The 8,773-nt window shown below is 36.1% G+C and overlaps 1 protein-coding gene across 1 annotated transcript in view; it reads right to left on the bottom strand.

Annotated features, from left to right (window-relative positions):
• Window positions 1-1,246: 1,246 nt before the first annotated feature.
• The window catches only part of Zbtb10 (zinc finger and BTB domain containing 10), a 52,512-nt gene continuing 44,985 nt past the window's right edge, over window positions 1,247-8,773 (bottom strand). Inside the window, exon 7 of the transcript XR_006147605.1 lies at window positions 1,247-1,257. The gene's annotated coding sequence lies outside the window, so the exon portion shown is untranslated. The remainder of the gene's footprint in view (window positions 1,258-8,773) is intronic.

Below are 8,773 nucleotides of genomic sequence, written 5' to 3'. Positions count from 1 at the left end.
AGACCCATGGCTGACAAAAAAACAAAAAGGAAGAATTAACATATATGCCCTTCTTTTATATCAGTAAATTGCCGATCATCACAACGGAATTCATTGGGAAAATGTCCTAGGTTTCAAAGCCCTCTTCATTCTATGCAAAGACAAAGATGAAATACATAGTGGAAATTTTCAACTAGGATTCAACTGACTTTACAAAATGCATTTTGATATTTATGTTATTTCCAAGTTCATGTTTTTATTTTTGATTTTGCTTTTAAGAAGAGTTTCCCTATATATACATGCCAGGCTGGCTTCAAACTTTCCATCCTTCTATCTCAGCCTCCTGAATGCTGGGATTATAGTCATATACCAATATGCCCAGCCTGATTCATACTTTGAAAGTCCAACTAGTTAGAAAAAAATTCATTGAACATACTTATATAAGCCTATGATTAAGACTTCAGGAATTTTTAGGACTTTAATTGCCTATTTAGTAAGGACTATATTCGTATTTGTCCATCTTAGTGACAATAAGGAGGCATATACTCGTATCTTTTCAACATAATAAAACAACAAAAGCTACATAATTGTAAATTTATACTGATACTTATGAAGAGGAAATCACTTGAGCCTTCAGGACTTGAAGTTTAATAAGAATTTAGTAATAGAAATTAAAATACTTGACAAAACTGTGGTAAGTATCAAGTTATAGCTAAGCTCTATCTGCACTGATTCTTGTGGAACTGGAAATAAAAAGGGCTTAGAAAAGAAATTTAAATACTTCTAATTTCTTTTAGAATATAATCTGAAATGTAGTTAAAGAAAAAAATCCTCTTAAATTCCCTGTAATGTATTTTTTAAGAAGAACTGAATCATTAAATTTATAAATGTTAACATTATACTGCATTAAATCAATTACTTATCAGTCTTGGAAGCCTGTGATTAAGCAACATTGGGTCTTTAATATCAAGTTGCAAATTTATGATTGAACTTGTTTCTCTAAGTGTTGTATCAGTGCCAACAAATTAATATTCTAAGTATTAATCAAATTTGGGGGCACCAATTTTTCATATTAAATATCAGCCTTAAAATAATGAGTAAAATACTCAACTCAAAATGATAAATATCATAAGCTTCTCACATGATACATAGAACTGTTTTCTGAGCATTGAAAATTGTTAAGGCCCCAAACAAGCCTCAGAGTGCACCTTCCTCTCAGTAATAGGAATGATTGTACGGAAAGCATAGAATGATAATGAAATTCGGCTCAAATGTAATCTCTTGTGACTTCTGGAGATGGAAAAGGGATAATTGGGTAGAAGCTTTAAGCAGAGATTTCCCTCTTGACTTGGTTAGGAAAGAACTAGAAAGACTCAGCTAACAAGACATTATGTAGGATAATGAACAAGAGGTCAGTATTTGTGGGCTCCTGTAGGGGTTAGTAAATATATCTAGAGGAACAGTTCCTAATATTATTTCAGTTTTCATATTGTTATATAAACACATAAATGGTACAGAAACACATATATGCTGATATGACACGATGAAACCAGCTATAAACTACCTCACTAAACAGTGCTGACATGCCTTGCAGGCCTTAATAGCTTCAGAAAAGTCAAGATTTTTCTAAAGGCAACTTTGACAGACAATATCAAATCATGGTGAGACTCCATGCAGTAAAATGTAAATCTAAAGACCTTTGAGGATATTCAACAGAAACTAAGAAACTATCATCCAAATGATTATGATTGAAAATCATCATGCAACAAATGATAATGTACCAAAGCAAATATCTGTGAGTTCTAAAAGCCAGTTGTATATATCACCAGGAAACTTGAAAAGGGACACCAAGAGAAAGAACACTAGAAATGAGTGGCTAGCAAAGAACTAAGGGAAGACCAATCCCTTTCCCCCCTTTTGGAGACAGGGTCTTTACTGAATGGTCTAGACATATTCCAAACTCCTAGAATCAGTAAACTCCAGCCTCAGCTTCCCAAGTAGCTGGGACTGCTGGCACACACCACTAGCCCTAGCCAGGAATGCTGATCTATATGGTCAAGTGCTACCTGAAGGAATTTTGTCACTAATAATGCTAAATGATGCAGGAAGTAGTATAGAATCAGCAATAACTTTCTAATGGACTTTTAAAGTGGTTTCATTCAAATACTGAAGCCAGAATCTAGGCTACAGTGGGCGCAGGATACCTACATATTAAACTACTGTACTCTTCAGTGATTTGGTTTACTTCAGAGTCCTATCCTTTGTCCTTTCTATTATTGGGCATTCTTGTCAAAATAGTTATCATATTAGATAGAGCAAGTAACAAACATAACAAAAAATCCTTTAGAATCAAATTACCTATTCTGATTAATTTGAAAACTCAGAACAATTTTAGATCAATGTTGGAAATGTTGAAACAAATTTTCTGGAATATAAAAAAAACTTGACATGAGCTTACTTGGAACCTACTGTTACCCCAAAGCCTGCATAACAATAGGCCAACCACAAGATCATATGGGGAACTGGATTTCTGAGTAACTTCAACAGAAAGTTGTTTAACAGCAAATTAGTTCTTCAGAGGGCTAAACAGTTTTTCTCCTGTTGCATTGGGGCTCAGAAGCTTACTTTTTTTTTTTTGTCAGTTGTGGGGCTTGAACTCTGGGCATAGACGTTGTCCCTAGCTCTTCAGCTCAAGGTGAGCTCTCTACCGCTTGAGCTACAAAGCTATTTCCAGTTTTCTGGTGGCTGACTGGAGATAAGTAATGGAGTTCCTGCCTGGGGTGGCTTTGAACTGTGATCCTCATATCTCAGCCTCCTGAGTAGTTAGGATTACAGGCATGAGCCACCAGCACCCAGCTAAGCTTACTTTTTTTGTGTGCTTATCCTAGGGCTTGAACTCAGGGCCTGAATGCTGTCCCAGAGCTTTTAGTGCTCAAGATTAGTACGCTACCACTTGAGCCTTCTTGGAGATTAATTGGAAATAAGAGTCTCGTGGATTTTCTTGCCCAGGCTAGCTTAGAACCTTGACCCTCAGGTCTCACCTCTTGAGCAGCTATGACTACAGGCATGAGCCTCCAGCACCTGGCACAAGCTCACGTTTTCAAATTACATTAAAATAACTAAAAGTTAATTTTACTAACACTTTTAATGAATAACTTTCCTATAGAAAGTCAATGTCTTAGTATGCAATCAAGGGTGAAACTATCCAAAACCAAGGTCTAAAATACCATGATTTTAGACTGTTGAGGACAATCAGTAAGAGAATTGTTGGGAGGCTATTGATAAGAGGATTAAGAAAGAAGAGATAGTAGTAATTATGATCGAAGTACACAGATTTTATGATAACTCTTATGAAATCACTAAAAACTTAAAAAAGAGAGTGGAGGAATCTGACTTAAGTACAATTTTATGCTGAAATTGTGTAATCAATTTATGCTAATTTTAAGAGGTCTGATTAGGAATGTATATTTTTGCTGAAATTCCTTCCATGAAGTCCTGAATATATTTCTGAACCAGATGGGTTTTTCTCTCTATTAAGAAACCAGAGTTGGGCTGGGAAGGTGGCTCAGTGGTAGAGCGCTTGCCTTGCATGCCTGAGGCCCTGGGTTCGATTCCTCAGCACCACATAAGCAAAAAGAAAAAAGCCGGAATTGTGGCTCAAGTGGGTAGAGCGCTAGCCTTGAGCTGAAGGGCTGAGGGACAGCGCCCAGGCCCAGAGTTCAGGCCCCTCGACCAGACCAAAAAAAAAAAAAAGGAACCAGAGTATCAGAGAGGGAAAACACCTAGAGTACTATGAAAGTGAATTTCTATTAATATTTTAGTGTTGAGGTGACATGGCTTTTATGCTTCTCAACTAAACTGGTGCCATCAAAGCCTTTTAGCTACCCCAGAGTTTTGATTCTGGAATGAAATCAGGGGTTAACAAATTGTGGCTTGCTGCGTAGTTTGGTAAATAAGCATCATAAGTCATGCTGCTCATTTACATGTTGTCTATGGCTGCTTTGGGGTTACCAGAGTAATGAAAGCCTAGTAACTCCAAAAGCCAAAAGGATTATCGAGTTTTTAACAGGCAGTCTTCCAATTCCTAGACCAGAATCTTGACCATAGTAAAAATACATGAGTGTGTGCTACTCAGAAGAATAATTAGAATTTTGGACACAGATTAAATATTTGATAGTAAGACGCTGTGTAGTGTTTATGTGCTATTGCTTTAAGAAGCACAGTGAAGTTGCACAGACACTAAGTTTTCCTTGAGAACAGCTTGAGAAAAAAATTAGTGAAGTTTATGGTTTCATCCTGAACAAAGGTGATGTTTCTTCTATGAAAATCAAACTAAACCAATGCAGAATGAATACTAACCATTAATGGCTATACAGAAAAGCTCCTTTAAATCAAAGCCTTTTTGTCGGGGAACTCTCTCTAAAATAGAAGGCAAAACTCCCTGAGAACATACTCAGTTTTCTCAGAAAATAGCTTGTCTAGTTCTACATAGCTTTCTAATACAAATGACAGAAATCAAGAGGCCTAGAAAGTTAAAAATTCCTGCTCTAAGAAAGATAAAATGGGCTAACAGTAAGTTTTTATGGCTTCCTAAGACATAGTAAATGGCCCAATCATTTCCTCCCCAAATGGTATTTTATCTGTTTGTCTATCAGGGATGACAAAAGAGGGAAAAGTCCATAGACTAAAACAGGAGCTTAAATCTGGGTGTGGCACAAGTCACCAGTAATAATAAAAAAGGACCAGAAAGAGACTAGGATACCAGTCAACAAGGGAAAAGGACCAAAGTTTAAACTGGTTAGTCTCCAAAAAATTGCATGACTTAAGATGCACAATTAAAGTTGTGCTTACATAAATTCTAGACATTAAAATCTTAACAGAACTTTTATTTTCCTTTGTTTTATATATATAATGAAGATATAATTCTGAATTTAGCATAATCCTAGAGGCTGATTCAATTCCTACACTTGCTATATTCTTTGGAATCAGCAAATGTATAATACCTAGCTTTACTTGGTATCCTTAGACTGATTCTATGATTTTGTGGATACCAAAAAATCAGGATGCTCAAGTCTCTTATATGGACAGTATTAACCTACTATACCCTTCTATATGCTTTAAATACCTAATGCAATGCAAATGTTGAATAATTATACTGTATTAAGAAATAATGACAATGTCTGTGCTCAGTACACATGAAATTTTTTTTTCTCGTAACTTTCAGTCTGAAGTTGGCTAAATCCATAGACACAGAATTTGTGAACAGAGGGCTTAGATTAATAAATGTATGGTAACTCCTATGCTAAAAGGATTGTCTGTCTCAAAGGCCTACTATCCAAAATATACAAGGAACTCAAGAAACTAACCTGTCTTAAACTAATAAACCAATCACTAAATGGGCAAGGGAGTTAAAGAGAGCCTTCTCAGAAGAATAGCAAAGAAACACATAAAAAATGCTCATCATCCCTGTCTACAAAAGAAATGCAAATCTTAAAACAACTCCTATCTTGCCCCAGTTAGATTGGCCAGCATTGTGAATTACAACAACAAACGTTAGGTGGGTTGTGAGAAAAAAGAAATCCTATTGCACTGTTGGTGGGAATATAAACTAGTATACAACCACTTAAGACAGTGGTCAGAAGGTTCCTCAAAAAACAAAACATGGATCTTCCCTATCATTCAGACATACCACTCCTGGGCATCTACCCAGAACATCATAAGCTAGGACCCATAAAGACACTTGCACACCCAAGTTATGGTAATAGCCTTCCAATAGATGAATGGATAAAAAAAAATGAGTTTTACACAGCCATTAGAAATAACATTATGTCATTTGCACAAAAATGGACAGACTTATAACAAATCACGTTAAGAGAGGTAAGCCTAGCTCAGAGAGCTTAGCTTGGTGCATACGCGGAAGCTAAACCTAATCTACACTGGAACATGATAAATTATACTCTTCCTGTGTATGTACACACACAGACACACACACAGAGACACACAGACACACACACAGACATTCACAGACAGTGACAGCAAAAGAGGGTATTTTTAGGAGTGGAACACAACAAGCACAATCCTATGTGCCTCTGATCATATAAAATAATATTGAAATTAACTCCAGGCTATTTTTGTCTTGTCTGTTTATCTGTCTTTGGGAAGGTAGAGGGGGCACAGGGATGGAGGGACAAAGTGAAAAAGTGCAGCAGTGGTACTCACTAGACATTATTTTGAAAATGAACTATATAACTTGTGTGGATTTTTAGAGAAAACTCTGAGGTGGGGGCATTGTCCAAAAAGAAATGTACTCTACCTGACTTACATAACTATTTCTGTATATCACCTTTATAACAATTTACATTGTTGTGTAAATGCCATAATCCTAGTTTAGGTGATGGCGGAAAAATACGAGTAAATGACTAAGAATAGGTGTATGTTGGCAAAGGTGCTAAGCACACCCATTATCTTTCAGATGAATGGATATTGCTTTCGTATGGTAAAATGCAACATCTGATATTCCTCTTCACAAACTGAAAAACCATAATGGCAATTAAAATATCAGCTTATAAATACCTTTATTGATGCAATGCTGTACTTCACATCAAAACTCAAATGGGGTTTTCTTACTTTTTCACATATACACTGCATGTTACACATTTCTGTATTAGTGGAAGGTACTCCAGTTATTATTATAAAACAGCTAATTAGCACAACAGCTAATACTTTTTGAGTTATGTAAATGATAAAGATAAAAGCAAATAATGAGATGCTATTTGTAGTCTCCTTAGTATTTATCTGTTGTATGATGGACTTGGTTATTCCATCTTGCAGTATGGTCACCTATATGGACTACACTAGTTGGGGTAAAGGTCTTTTTAAGGTCAGTGTCACCCTGGCATTTTCATGCTTGGTAACGCCTCTAAATGAAGTCAGCTTGGTACTTCCATAGATAACCATACTACCCACAGATGCTAATAAGCAGAATCTTTAAAGTTGCTGACATTATGCTCCAACCTGATCTGTGTCAATACTCTGTAATAATAGATTTATATGGCAATTTTTTCTCCACAAGACTAAACCTCATTTCCAAACTCTTAATTCTAAATTTTCTAAACTGCCTTTCAGTGTTAAAACATCCTCCATTACACTTTATGCATAAAACACAAAACTGTATCCATTATTTTACCCAAGCAAAACAAAGAAAACAGTAACAATAAGCTCACATCTTAAAATAAAAAAGATCTACTCTGAGATATGTTTGGTCAATTCAGCCTTAACCAAAATGATTGTCATGTGAATCTATTTACTTTTCTAAAACATTAATATTTCTTGTGTGAGTTTGGCACAGAGAACATACCGAAGTTTTAATCTTATAACCTAAAATCAACTGCAAGGTCATTTTCCTGGGAGTTTTTATTAGCCTCTTGAAATTCCCTTTCAATTCCAGTAATTCCACCAACTATCTTGAAACCATATGTACTGCTGTCTTACCCACTGTTGGGGTATTTATCACAAAATTAAACAACTTGTGTATATTTTTCACTAAGGTCTAACATAATCCTCATTAAGCAAAAATAAGATTGGTCACGTTGTGAGAAAAATAATCCTCAAGATTAATAGCAGGTAAGGCACCATGAATTTTAAAGTCCTCCCCCCCTTTCTTTTAATTCAAGGCCATGGGTGTTGTCCCTGAGCTTCTCTAATTCAAGGGTAGAGTTCTATCACTTGAGCCAGAGCTCTACTTCTGGCTTTTTTTAATAGTTTACTGGAGATAGCCTGGGCTGGCTTTGAATTACAAGCCTAAACTCTTTTTTTTTGGGGGGGTGGGGGGAGGGTCCGGTCATGGGGCCTGAACTCTGGGCCTGGGCGCTGTCCCTCAGCTCTTCAGCTCAAGGCTAGCGCTCTACCACTTGAGCCATAGCGTCACTTCCGGCTTTTTTCTTATTGCTTATGTGGTGCTGGGGAATCGAACTCAGGGCCTCAGGCATGCAAGGCAAGCACTCTACCACTAAGCCACCTTACCTTCCCAGCCCCACAATCCTAAACTCTTATAGCCTCCTGAGAAGCTAGGATTATAGATATGAACCTGGCTGGAGCCTATTTTTTTTTAATTTATTTTAATTAATTGAAAGGGCTTCCTCCAGTTCATCAAAAAAATTTTCCTTTAGTTTCAACTTGCTATAACCAAGTTACAAAGTAACTTAATCTTCATATAAACTCATAAATCCAATAACTGAACTTTCCTTCCAGCTCCAACCTGATCTGTGTCAATACTCTGTAATAATAGATTTATATGGCAATTTTTTCTCCACAAGACTAAACCTCATTTCCAAACTCTTAATTCTAAATTTTCTAAACTGCCTTTCAGTGTTAAAACATCCTCCATTACACTTTATGCATAAAACACAAAACTGTATCCATTATTTTACCCAAGCAAAACAAAGAAAACAGTAACAATAAGCTCACATCTTAAAATAAAAAAGATCTACTCTGAGATATGTTTGGTCAATTCAGCCTTAACCAAAATGATTGTCATGTGAATCTATTTACTTTTCTAAAACATTTTTAGTGGTAGGCCCTTTCCTACAAAGTAGCCCCATTTCATCTGTGAAGTAAAAACTGCTTTTTAATCTTGGGCCAAATGGTCCTTCAATTATTACCTTTTGGATCTACATAGACTGTATCTTAATTCTTCTGCTACATAAAGCTCTGCTTAAAGATAGTAGGCACCGCATACTATGTGACGCTCCTCCTTTTACTTTACTTCTCCAAAAATCTCTCCTTTCTTTAGTAT

This window comes from Dipodomys spectabilis, unplaced genomic scaffold (genome assembly GCF_019054845.1).
Source record: "Dipodomys spectabilis isolate Male_0828 unplaced genomic scaffold, ASM1905484v1 ptg000063l, whole genome shotgun sequence".
NCBI lineage: Eukaryota > Metazoa > Chordata > Mammalia > Rodentia > Heteromyidae > Dipodomys > Dipodomys spectabilis.
The sequence above is the reverse complement of the archived record's forward strand: the minus strand, read 5'-3'. Positions and strand labels throughout refer to the sequence as shown.